At 45.3% G+C, this 13,835-nt stretch overlaps 1 protein-coding gene across 4 annotated transcripts in view; it reads right to left on the bottom strand.

Moving 5' to 3' along the window:
- LOC127380765 (ubiquitin-conjugating enzyme E2 E2) overlaps positions 1 to 4,494 on the bottom strand; it is a 214,881-nt gene extending 210,387 nt beyond the window's left edge. For 2 of the 4 annotated variants that reach the window (XM_051610241.1, XM_051610242.1), the window contains exon 1: positions 4,354 to 4,493. The gene's annotated coding sequence lies outside the window, so the exon portion shown is untranslated. Of the gene's footprint in view, positions 1 to 3,040; positions 3,056 to 4,353 lie in introns of those variants that run through there. The other 2 variants (XM_051610243.1, XM_051610244.1) reach the window with 2 other exon arrangements.
- Positions 4,495 to 13,835: the final 9,341 nt, after the last annotated feature.

The raw sequence follows: 13,835 nt of genomic DNA, 5'->3' as shown, positions 1-13,835 counted from the left end.
ATCTTGGTACTGAAGACTTTTGCCATAAGAGTCTTAACAGTAATTCAGCAGTTCATCATTTTAAACCCCATACCAAATAAAGAATAAACCCTTATATATATGAAAAGCATAAGTTACTGTAATTAGGCAGGAAACATAATTTTGCAAGTATAATATAATTTACTGTGAATGACATTTTTCAACCACTCGGCAATATCATGAGTTAGCTACCTCATCTCAATGCAACTAGTTCAAATCTAGCACAGTTTGTTAAATACTGAGAGCTGTTACTATCTTAAGACTCTGTTATCCCATATGAAACGAATCTGTGGGCTCCTTCCAAGTCTATAATGTGGGTTTCCACATTACAAAATCCACATCTTGGCATGCTCTATGGAAACATTCACAGAACCAAAAGGCACTAACACAGGACTGTTTGTATTTGCTACAATGGTACACTTCCAAAGCGGTAAGCACGCTGGTGGGGGATATAAGGAAGTTTTTCCTACACAGATTCTGTTCAGGCAACACAAGGCAACAAAGCTGTCAGAGAACACGAGCAACAAGAAATCTCAGTATATTTCAGAAGTCAAGTTAATGCTTTATTGCACACTTCTGATACTAGTTAGCTATTTTCATTTATTCCTTCATTTTAAATAGTATAACAATATGCCGACAGATGAGGAATTACAAGCCCACTGTTACAGCTGTCATGACTTCTCAAACTGTTCTAATGAAGGGCAGATGTCCACGAAAAACTCATACTGAATTAGCATATGTGGTAGCACTGTTAGAAAATGGTGCAAACCCCCCCCCCAAAAAACCTCAAAAAAACCCAACCCCAAAACAAACAAACAAACAAAAATAAACCAAACGCACAATAAAAACCCGAACCCAGATGGTGTTTCCTTTAACTCAAAACCTGTAGTTTATACAAGTATTTTATATATCCTCCTCTATAGATTTTAACAAAAGAACCACCTTCAAAGCGCACAGGCCCAAACGTTACTTGCTTACACCCACGCAATCCCCATGTATCCGGGTGGTTTTCTGATCAAATCTGTCTGAATCAAGAATTTGCTCTTTCATACAAAGCGTTTTAAATTGCTGTGAACTTTGACTTGCTTTTCCTCTTACAACCTATGTACAGACACCATCACAATTAAGAGCAAAACTATACACCTTGACTATTTTATGTTTTAATACTTTCTCAAGGGAGAATAATGAGATTGCAGACTCAGATTGAACCATGCTCATTCAGTGGGTTTAAACCAAGTCCATCTCCCTGCACATATTTATGGAAAGAGACAGCAAAGGAAAAGTATCATCAATGCCAACAGGGTTGAAAAGCACACTTTTAAAAAATGCCATAAGCGTTCTAGTTATAGGTGCATGTAAGAAAATAAATGTTCTCCTATTCTGCAAAACCCTTGCCAAGATCTAATTCTTTGAAATAAAACAGACCATGCAGTGTAAGAACTAATCTTTTCAGGCATTATCGACACAATCAAACTGTCTTCAGGAGGAATTAAATCTTTTATGTCTAATTTATAAAGTCATACTGAAAAGGAAATCTGTAAGTATGACATCCCTTCAAAATGTTTAGATGCTAGAAGAAATAGCAAGTGATGGATATGAGACTAGGTTACCCTTAATCAGCTTAAGCTACATTTTGGATTTCATTATGGAAAAAACATATTTTATAAATATATTTTCATATCTAAATTTACATTAAAATATTACACCTGCTTATTGAAGTAACTAAAATAATGCAAAGTTTGTGTCCTGAAAATTAAAATTCTTAGAGAACAATTTTCACTATGGTACAGCTACAACATTATATCTAACATTACTTCATATATTTACACAGCCTAATGTTCGGGTATTTACATCCTGTCATGTTTTAAGATAAAAGCAACAGAAGATTTAGAGGCAATAAATCATCAAACTATCATATTCTGACAAGTCAAAGTATGTACTTAATAAATATAATGCAATTTTGGCAGCAAGTATCTGTTTGCTTCTGCACAGAGTTAAAATACAATCTCTTTTATTAATAAAACTTTTCATTGTTTTTATTTACTCTAGATTTTAGTTTTGAATTGTGCTTAGTACATCTAATTCTAAAGAGAAAAATTTTCTTTACAATGCCCATAGGTTTTAACACTGCAGGCCAGAATGTTAAAAGCATATTTAATAAAGCCTATATGCATAAGACATCTGATGTGAATAATCTTGGCTATAAGTATTATTATTATCCAAAACCAACTGTATTCACTTCATAAGTTCAGGTTACTATCCAGCAGACAAACACTGTAACAGTAGCCCAGAGCATATAATTACTGTAACGTGTAATGCCAGCATTTACAACAGGAAAACACTCAAATCTGTCATTCGATGTCTGGCTAGTTTCTTGGGGTTTTTCCCCCCCTCTCTATTCCCCAGTCATCCAGGCAGTTCTTTCTCTGCCCTCTCATTATATCTACAATTTTAGGAATTCTGCATAGCTCAAGGGATGCTCAGTATCTTTTAAAGAACCTTAAGTCAGACACTTCAAACATGGTCAAACTTAAACAAACACACAAGTAAGAGTATGACAAAAAAATAAAACCAACTACAAGTGGTAACTGTTAGAAAAACATTTCACTGCTATGAACAGAAATACACAAGATCCTCCTTGAATCTGGACAGCCATAAGTGTATTTGCAACTGTCACACAGAGTGAAAGACACACGATGTCCAGGTCCTCGGCTGTCAGGCTACTCCACATTAAGACGAGGGTTGCTAACCTCCCTGCTGTTGTGCTGAGAAAAATGAGCACAGGAAGGAGTGAAAGGGGACTCAAAAGTCTCTCCCTTATCGTGAGATGATTCAGCAGAGACACAGATTACAAGTGTAAGTACAGCTATAAATTCTAATTCAAGTGTGCAAAAGATCCTGCTTCTGTCTTATCTATCCAATGGCACCTTCCCCTCCATTCTCAAAAGGAAAAAATAAACAACAATCAAAACGAACCACATAACAAAAACACCGACCAACACCACCCCTCAAAAAAACCCACAAAAATAAAATCCAGCAGTCAGGAGCAGAGAGATCCTGGCAATGTGCAGATGGGTCCCAAGGGTAGCAGAGCTAGTGATGATGTCTTTCTAAAGCGGTCTTAATTTCCTATGAGCCAAGATAAATTGAATATTTCTGCAGGGTCCACGAAGAGCAGCAGCAGCAGCAGCATCAGCCGCCTTACTTCATCTTCATTATAAACCATAAAGGGTAAAAGGACCGATACACCACACAAGGGGAGGCAGAAGGAGCCCCAGCAGGGTCCGCCTCTGACAGGGGCAGCCGAAGGGACAGGACAGCAGCCCAAGGCTCCCACGGCCGTGGCTGGGCACAGAAGCGACTCGCCGGTCTCCCCCCGTCCTTCGGGGAGACCCAGCGTGTGTCATCGAGCTCTAACAGGGGGCAGTGGGGGGGGGGGGGGGGGGGGGGGGGGGTGGGCCCCCCCAAACGCCACGGGCACCCCCCGGCCGGGCTGGCGGCGGCCGGGCCGGGGTGCGAAGTAGGAGACACCCGGGGAGAGGAGGAGGAGACTGCGAGAGGAAGACGTCGGGGGCACATGAGAGAAGGGAGGGGGCTGGGCTGCGGGGCTCCCCGGAGCGCACGAGGGGAGGGAGGGAAGGATGGGGGGCGATTAGTGCCCCTCCCGAGTGGCTCCAGTCCAGGCCGCCCACCGCTGCGGCGGGGGGAGGGTTGTGGGGATGGTGTATCCCGGGAGGCTCGATCATGGGTTGGGGGGTAGAAGGGGGTACCCAGGGGCGCAGCAAGTACAGCGAGGAGCACGCGATCGGCGCGGAGTGGGGCCGGAGGCGGAGGGGGGAGAGCGGGGTGGCCGCTGCTCCCGCCCGCATCGGGGCAGGCAGGACAAATGGACACGGAAGAGTTGTTGAAAGGGTGTGGGGGTGCTGAGGAGCAATGGAGGCTGGAGAGATGGCTGGAGGATGGATGATGCCGGGGGTAGCGGTGGCAGAGATGCCGGGGTGGCGGGGGGCGGCCGGGACTGTTGCTGAGAAAGGGCACAGCTGGGGATGACAAGGTGGGGGTGGGGGGGAAGGGGGTACCAGGCAGCGCCGGGGGGATGCGGAGGGGGGAGGAGAAATGAAGGATAAAGGTAGAGGGTCGCAGTTAAACGGGGTGGAGTGGGGGGGGGGGGGGAAGTGGAGCGGGGGTGGGAGATAGCTGCCGTGAGAAAGGGATGGGGAGGGACGGGGCGGGTGAGAGCCTGGCGGGGGGAGGGGAGGCAGACGAGGACCTAAGCCGGAGCAGAGGTGTACCTCGGGAGAGACCGGGCTGGGGGGGGGAAAGGACCGCTGCTACCTGCAGGCGAGTGCAGATCTCTCTATTTCTCTCGCTGGTGCCGGGCACAGGCTGCGGGACAATCCGACGCGGTCGCCCCGACTCCGGCCGGGCGCGGGGCTGGAAAGGGGCTGCGGCCGCTCACTGAGTCATGAGCCCGCTCCCCCGCGCTCCTCGCCCTCTTCTCGCTCCCCCCTCGCCCCCGAGCAGCAGCGGCGGCCGCTGCTGCTGCTGCTCCTCCTGCCGCTCCTGCCCCCGCTGCCCGAAGAGAAGTGAAGCCGCTGTCGCGCGCCCGCGCGCGCCCCCGCCGCCTCCGCGCGCGCCCCCGCCCGGCCAGCGCCGCGCGCGCACCCACTAGCCAATTAGCCCGGGCGCTCGCGCTCCGCCGAGGGAGGGGCGGGGCGGGCGGGCGGGAGCGCGCGCGCGCTTTCGGCGAGGGGGGCGGGGGGGGCAGCGGGGGGAAGTGACAGGCGGGGGCGGGGGGGAATGGGGCGCGAGCGCGCGCCCGCGGGGTCCCTCAGAGGCCGCGCGACGCCGGGCCGGGGGGGGGGGGGCAGGGCCGGCGACGGGAGCGCGCGTTAAAGGGAAGCAGGGAGGGGGGGCGGGGGCTGGGCGGGGTCAGCGGGGCCGAGTAGGAAGGAGGAGTGAGGGGCTGGGGGCAGCGGGGAGCCCTTGCCGGGGGTCGGGCGGGGGCGGTGGGCATGGAGGGGGGGATCCCCGGCGCCCTGCCCTGCCCTGCCCGGCCGCGGCCGGGGCCCCGCCGCGCTCCGCCCGCCCCATCGTCGTCCCCCCGCCCGGGGGGCGGCCGGGCAGGCCGGGACGGGGCAGGGGGCCGGTGGCAGCGGCGCGCGGGAGCCGGCATCAACTTTCTTTGCGCTTCTTCGTCTTTTTCTGCTCCTTTGTTCCCTCCGCCGGTCGCCCCCACTTCCGCCGCCCCCTCTCCCCTCCCCGGTTCCGGCGGCCCCGCTGCCCGCACCTCCTCGACGCCTTTTGTCTCCGCGAAGCCACCGCCTCTCCCCGCCCGGCGGAGCGGCCGTGGGCGCGCCGGGTGCCCCGGGAGAGCCAAGGGTCCGGGCGGGTAGGGACGTGTTACCTGGCACGGAGCGGTTACGAGGCCACACGGTGCCTTGGCCAGCGCGGAAAGAGGGGCCGAGACCGACGCTTTATGGTCGCACCGGGTGGCTTATCGTGGTAGTTTCGACCACAGGGCTCCTGCGTGGCATCGGCACGGCTTGGTGGTACAAAGAGCCCCCGACCACTGGCAGCACGGGGTGAGGGAGAGAGGTGCTGTAGCCTGAGTGTAGTCAGGTAAATGAGCCTCGCTTCCCACGCAAGTAGGCATTACCTCAGTGGCAGGCATCACGGTGAGGAATGTGAGAGGCCAGGGCACAGCCAGGCTTAAATGCTGCGTATTTAGCATGAATAATGTTAACCTGGAACCAAGGAAATCTTTAACAGAACTGGCTGTCAGGTAACTGGCCATGTTGGCCTAACTGAGGTACTCCTGTCCCTGTGCTGGCCCTGCTGCTTTGATCTTTACATAACGTGCAGTTTATGCTTACCTACATTATGTAAACTTCTATCACCCCAAACCTTTCTTTCCCATCTAACAGGAAAACACACCAGCCATGGGTAAAAGGGTAACGGCAAGTCAAAATATTTTCCCCTTTTAAACAACTAAAGGGGATTAAAAAAATGTAAATGTGTTCTTGCCATTTCACATGTACAAGGAAAAGTTTCTCCCTGCTTGATCTGTGAAGTATTGTACTTTTTCTGACTCATGGTTACGGTGTAGGTGGGGTCTGTGCTACCAAATATACAGGAATTGAGACCTTGAAGCACTGCTGCGATATTTAAGGATTAGAAACATTGTTGGCACCTGCTCTCAAGTTATATCCAGACAAGAGAAGTGATTATTGCCGTTTCCTTGTACATAAAATTAATCATTTTCTTTGTTGAGTAATTGTTTTGAAATAACTTGGTTTATTGTCTCTTCCTATTTCTTTGTTAAATAATCCCAGTGACATTTTCACCTAAACTTAAAAATACAGCAGTCAGCTAGTTCCTCCTGTTTCATGTGTGTTCACAAGGTATTTTCCTGCTTCTTATAAACTCATGGAGAAAAACTCATAATGTCAGCTAGGTGGGTTTCTATCTGCTAGCATGTAATGACTTCTCACAAGGACTAATAACTAAGAAATTAATAAAATGTGATGCGTAAAAATCTTTTAAAGAATACAAATGTCCTGCAAGTAATGTTTCTCATTGCACTGAAAGGCTGCAGGCTGCATTGTGCACTTTTGACATCACAGTTCCCTTTTCTAAAATCACTTAAATCATGCCTTCTCCTTGCAGTCATTCCAAAACAAACCTGAAAACCATCCAGGAAGTGACAAAGTTAACTTCTAAATGAATCTTCGCCCATATTTTCTTCATGTTGCTCTGATTCCTTAAGGGTGCCTTAAAGGAGGCATAAATTTTCCTGTTCAAATACCCCATCTTTTGAAACTCCCCAGCCCATGTCAGGACTTCACTTCAGTGACAGTCCGGTGTGCTTCATTATAGTTCTTCTTTTCCGCTAGGATCTGCAGGAAGCACAGCGAGAGAAGCTCAGTGAATAGCCTAATTCAGCCAGGGGTAGGATGGGGCCATACAGTGTCCCAGAATCTGGGTCATAAATTCCTGGTGCCAAAAAAATCAAGGGATTGCAGAAGTGTTCCAGCACCAAGTGAAGGGTTTGAGTCATCAAGAGTCAGGCCCTGATTTTTCTTTTGGTGTGTAACCTCTGGCTCAAAGCCCTAAATGAAAGGGCTTAAATTAAGGACAACCAAACTAGGGAGAAGGTTTGTACTGCCTTATGAATAGAACATGCACACTGAGGTGTGCCCTGTCATTTTAAAAGTGGAGGTTTTGAATGAGCCCTACCTATGCCGTGTAAAGAGAGTAGGGCAGGGTAATCAACTGCTCCCAGGTTTACCCTTTTGACCTTTCAAAATAACATGTTTGGCCTTTGGATGTTAAGGGTTGCATAATACTATATTATTCAAAATCCTTTGGAAGACTTTTATAAGTTTGGATCATCTAGGGTGAAATCCTGGCCCTTTTGAAGTCAGTGGCAATACACCACTGTTAGATTTCACCCATGCTGGAGTGCTAAGGCACACTCATTACTTTTTTTTCTTTTCTCCTGCTCAGTTTTATGTGGTTTCTAAAAGCTGACACTGTTTACAACACAGACACATCCAAAACAACCTGAGTTTTTTACACTCACAGAAGCTTGCAGCTTCCTCTTAGAGACACACCAGAGTTGGGCTCACCTGGCACAGGCAGTCATGCTTTAAGACTGTTAAAGCTAAGGACACTTCTGTTAAGACCTCTTGATTTAGAGTGTCTGTTATAAGGACAGATACGTCAATTGAAATTCATGAAGTTGGAGAAACCTGAGCCAAGTTTCCATTTAAGAGTATTTAATTTAAAGAAGTATTGGATCAATTTAGATTTTAGACTTATTTAGCTGCACTGAGATCTCACAGCAAGTTTTATCCATTTCTGCTCAGTTACAAAAATAGGGAAATTAAATTACAAATTATGCTACAGGTCAAAATAAGAATTGGGAAAACACAACCCTGGGGTTTCTTCTGCATTTCTACTTATGAATTACTGTTCATTCCTATTTAAAAGGACATGCCATTTTGTTATTGGCATTTACATTTTTAGATTAACTTTGTCATCAAGGTGTAACGGGTAAAAAAGGATTGGTTTTCTAAGGTGGAGATTATCTCAACTGTTTTACAGCTGAAAACATAGTATCTCTTGTGATAGCACATCTCACAAAACTTTAATATTTTATATTAATTAGTGAGATGGAAATATTCAGTTGTCCATTGCATGCCCTGTTGTTTTAGCAATATCTTTCAAACAAAACCTAACTAACCAGATAATTTCATCCATCTGAACTGTTAGCCAGAGGGTTGGAGGAATGGGGACAAAAGTAGCTTTGTGCATTCTTTACCTGATTCAGTTTTACAGCTCCACAGGAGCTATCCCAGCCTGTGTCACTCCCTCCCTTTCTCCCCTGCTGAGTCTTGGGCCCCATGGAGCTGTATGGGATTCCTCTCCCATAACTGGCTTTCCTTGTACTACAGTGATGGCACAAAGCCATAAGGATACTCCAGAGGATCAGGACTCTATTCTTTTCTGCCTCTAATAGTTCTCTTTCTCCCATTTGTAGATAGTTTATTCTCACACTGCATCTGATTTTTTTTTTTTTTTTCCCTACAATCTTGCTTTGCTTTTGTTACCACTGGGATGAATCCCACTCTGTCTGTTGGCAAGTTTAAACTGAAATTCACAGGTACGCTGATCTCTGAAGCACCAGCAGTGTCTGAAGATACAGCATCTGAGTGATTCAGAAATCGCCATTGATCATGTTCATTTTATTTTCCTGCTATCAGTGTAGAATGAAGTAGAGTAGCAAGGAAGGTATCTGCAGCAGAAATTTCATTGGAGTTTTCAGCTAATTGCCTATGTCCTCATCTCTTAAAAAATGAAGTCCTATGTCAAGGAAAACCTGATTGAATCCTGAACACCAGGTAAGCCTATTATTCAAAAAGCATATTATTCAAATAGTGCCCTGACAAAAATCTGTTTAGAGTGTTTTCATGGCATTCTGAAGTAAAATGATTGTGTGGGCACAGAGACAAGTTATTGCTATATTCTTGACTATTTGCTCTACCATGGTGTAAACCCCTAAATTATTAGAATGTATTCACCCTAATTTTTCAAGCCTTTAACTATGAAAAGAGTTGTTAAGTTTTGAGGCAAACAACTTTTCAGATCTCTTTCACTCTACTCTAACCTAAAAAACCCAAGAATTTGCAGCTCCTCCCTCCCTTTTGCTCAGAAGCAGAACAGCTCCCACTATCATTCAGCTGGTCCTTAATGAAAGCCTGGATTTTTCTTTAAGATCGAGAATAAATCACTGCTTAGTGTCTAGAACAGAGGTTTGTTTCTGTATCCTGATTTAGAGCTCAGCTGAAGATAACTGCACAGGATAATTCTCTGATAGTTTCTAGACAGAGATTGTTAACAACTGTATCCTAAACTGAACGACTGTTCTAAAAGTCTCATTTTGTATGTACTCAAGGGAAAAATCTTTATTTCCAAAGCTATTGTAATGCAGTGACCTGTAACTGGAAGAATTCCCTGCATTGCCTGTCTTAATTCATCACCGTATGTGGGAGAGAATGTTGAAAAGTGAAGATAGGTTAGAAAAGAAAACTGGGGATTTTTAGGTGTTATTTCCACACACTCTTCAGCACCTCCGCATTCCTATTATTTTCTGTTGGTTTCATAACATCTTAATTCGCAGGATCAGAGCTTGGTTTTCTGATTAAAGATGGGTAAAATTCTGAAGATCTCTTGTGGTTCTGTAGGGAAAGTTACATCTTTACACAGAAGGAGAAGCCGTGGGCACTCATGTTCCCTTTTAATCTAGTTAAGGTTCCAGAAGAATGTGGTCTAATGTCCTTTATGGTTAATGCATGATTAATGCATTCTTCAGGAGTAGGCTAGTGCATCCACCGCAGCAAACCAAACCCCATACAGCAGGCTTGTTCAGTCCTTTCAATATGAATGACCAAATACATTTCAGGAACCCAAGAGACCTCAATCAGTCTGAAGCAGATTGCCTGCCTTGTACAGAGTGGAAATTACCCTGCAGGGGATTCCCCTAGTGAAATGGAAGTCCCCTGCAGCAATAAGTCAGTCTAGTCATGTTTTGCACTTCTTTCCTGAAGATCCTGGCCAAAGAGCCTGATTTGAACTGTACTGGGAAGGGGTAAAGGGAATGTCTGCAGTTTGATAAACCTAAACTATCCCTTCTGCTTTATGGAACCTTATATGCAAGTAGTGCAAATACAGCAGCTGCCAGTGGCAAAGTCCAAGGACAAACAGAAGTAGAAAAAAAAACAACAAACATTTTTTGTTTCATCCTTGGTGGTAACTGTTGCAAGGAATAAATGGCATATTTTGCCTATAGGTCCAGGCAGGGCCTGACAAACTCCTGTCTGCTCTTCTCTAAGCTCCTTCTGCAGAACCTCAGGGAGAAGGGAACAGAACAGCTAGTGCTCATCTTCCTCACCTATCCAAAATGAAACAGGCAAGCAGTGGAAGCAGCAACTTCAAGGAAGAGACAGGCACTCTTAATCACACTGAAAGAAAAGATGATCAATAGGATGAAGATGTTTAGGGGAATGGAGTATGTCTTATGAGGAAAGACTGAGAGTCTTGCATCTGTTTAGCCTGGAGAAGACTGAGAGGGGATCTTATTAATGTTTATAAGTATCTAAAGGGTGGGTGTCATGGAGATGTGGCCAGACTCTTCAGTGGAGCCCATTGACAGGTCAAGGGACAATGGGCACACACTGAAACACAGGAAGTTCCATCTGAACATGAGAAAAAACTTCTTTACTTTGAGGGTGGCAGAGCACTGGAACAGGCTGCTCAGAAAGGCTGTGGAATCTGCTTCTATGGAGATATTAAAAACTCACCTGGCCATGATCCCGTGCAACCTGCTCTGGGTGAGGTGAACCTGCTTTAGCAGGGAGGGTTGGACTATATGATCTCTAGATATCCCTTCTAACACCTACCATTCTGGGATTCTGGGATTCTGTGGAACTGTTCCTGAGGTTGCAAAGTCATGGGGATGCAGTGGGGAGGGGAAGCATATGTTTTGCTTGAAAAAGCTGCAAGGCACAGCACAGGAACATGTGTCTGTTTCCTAAGTAAACAGACTTTTTCCCTGAGTGTCCTTGCCACAGTTCAGAGCCCTGAGCAGTACAAGTGGGTTCTTGGACATCTTATCATAATGAGAATTGAAAAGAACTTTGCTTAATCTTATAACAAAGTTCAGAATCTACCTAGCTGTATTTATTACTGTGCGTTACTCTGGACAGACCCTTATTTTGACCAGCTTTGCATCTTACATAACCATCTGCAAAGTAGATGCTTCTTGCATTTTAGAGTTAATTTGGAAAAGTGGAAAGTAATTAAGAGTCCAGCCCACAGTCTATCTGAAATGTTTCTTTGTCTTGATTTCCTATGTTGGTCAGGGTTCTTTGGGCTGCATCCCACAGCATAGCTGAGGACTAGGCTCACAAAGGCAATTTGGCATCTCTGTTGCAATTTCCAGCTATTGATGCTGTATTGGCTAGTGAAGTTCACAATTCTCAGGGAAGGCCTTACATTTCAAGTGAGATACACTAGCAGAGCTAGATATTTAGGCAGTGGAGGTCCACAAATATTTGGCTGAGTAATGAGCCACTTAACCTAGTCGTTAGGAGGTGGCAAGGAGAGAGATGACAACTGGCACAGTGTCTTCCACAAATGTAAGTACATACGTCTGGCCAGGGCTTCTAGCTACGGGGTTCCTTGATCCATCTGCTGGATCTAACGGAAGACCCTTGCCTATTCCATCTTCTGATGCTGTAGGCATCACTGAGAAAGTGAGAAATGGAAATATAATTCTGTCTGCTGACTGAAAGGACAAAACCACATAGTTTCTAACTCCCAGAAGTGTGTCCTAACCATTGGAGCATTTTGGAGCTAGCTTATTTGTTCTCTCTCATTGCATCTCTTCTTCTCTCTAAAATACTTAGTCTACACTGGATTTGAACTGCAAACATGAGAGGCCTAACAAACAGGCTAAAAGTCATTATCTATCTTTTGATCTTTTGCTCTTTTAATATTTAATGATCCTGTTCATAATGGAACATCGTTAGCAAGGGACATTAAGAAGTCCCTTGTCCCCTTCCCGTGCCATTGCCTGTTTTCAAGGCAGCAACCTGAGATAACGTGTCCCGTCAGGAAAACAGGTGTTTTGTGCCCATTTCTCTGACATCCTTGCTGAAAATTCTAGCTGGTTCACATTTCAATTAAGTGCTTCTGCTTCTGCTTTGATGAAGGTGGGATTGCTTGATCTGCTAGACCAACAGAAGGCAACATAGCAGGATCCTTTTCTTGTGAATCACCATTGTCAGGATCACAAATAGGTGTTAAATTCCTTGGTGACATCAAGACTGGGTTTCTACTGCTGTGGTATGGCTGAGACAAGGGCTGACATGGGGCCCTGGGTAGGGGTGGGGATGCCCCAGGGGAGGCTGGACAAAGAGAGTCAGGCTGGTGGGTGCCCTCAGGGCTCTGACACTCTGTCAGTGCAGGCCACTTTAAACAGCCATATATTTTTGCTAAAAAGCATTTCATTTTTACTATGAACACACAAGGAGTATAATTCTAAACATCACAATTTCTAAATTTCTTAACTTTAGTTTGAATGCAGTTATGTATAAATAAATCCTGTTTTCAATATAAGAAGAACTATTATATTGGAAAAAAAAATACTGTTTGGGAAAAGCAGAAATCAGTCACTCCCAGGAATGCCCACTAATTCAGCTAGATGATGATTATATTCCACAATCAGCCAGCCAGGGTTTATTATTCCTTCTAGGCAATGGAAGATATAATTTGGTTTTGGAAGGATTTCAACGATAGCTTTTTACTCCTGTGTGCTGGCAGCTTGGATTGCACCGTGTTACCGGACCAGAGTTCCCGGTTGCAGGGGATGCCAGCTAAATGGTTTGCTATGCTACATCTCCTGTGAGGTGAAATGCCACAGAAGCTGTGAGCTGCACAGCTGCCTCGACATCTGCTCGCAGAGCCCACAGATCTGAAACAATGGGCCAGGAATTGGCTGGCAATTTAAATATAATGGTCTGGTCATTACTGGTAATTAAAAATCCATTGGTGAGAGCCCAGAAGGTAAGGGAGGCATGTGAAACATACACAGGTTTCCTCCTACCTGGGTGGACTAGGAATGGGTATACATCTTTGTTCATGTAGACCTACTTCAAATGCCTTTGAAATGAATGGAAGCATTCCCACTGACATTAATGGACTTTGGATCAAATCCTAATTGCCACTATAAAACCTTTTTATTGATGCCATACATTATTTGCCATGTATGTATTTTAATAAAGCAGTCCTGAATGTACCATAGGGAATGTGCTCCTTAAAAGGGATCTCTTTTTTGAAACTCTAATAAGGATAAGCCCTCTGACAGGAGAATTTGTTTTTACTTTATTTCTCAAGGAAGGCTTAAAGCACTGTTTAATTTTGAAGGGAAAATAGAGAACCTTGCAAAAGCCTGTGGGTTTCTTTAGGGAGAACCTCACATAAGCATTTGCTTTATTCTGATTCATAACTTAATTCCCTCAGCTATGGCTTTGGTCTGAAACCCAAAATGCAAACCAAAACTGATTAAGAAGCATCAAAGCTTGGGTGATCTGGTTTCATGTACTTTACATAGTTTGGTCACCAAACCAGATTTATAGGCAAGTTTGCTCAAAACAGTGTCTAGCTTAATTAAGAAGTTAATGAGTGTCACACTAAGGCTTTTTTTAAAAATGGGTGACGTTTTAAACTTACACTGAAACTCTAAACCAGCC

Source organism: Apus apus, chromosome 2 (genome assembly GCF_020740795.1).
Source record: "Apus apus isolate bApuApu2 chromosome 2, bApuApu2.pri.cur, whole genome shotgun sequence".
Classification (NCBI taxonomy): domain Eukaryota; kingdom Metazoa; phylum Chordata; class Aves; order Apodiformes; family Apodidae; genus Apus; species Apus apus.
Note: the sequence above shows the minus strand (reverse complement) of the source record. Positions and strands in the feature narration are given on the sequence as shown.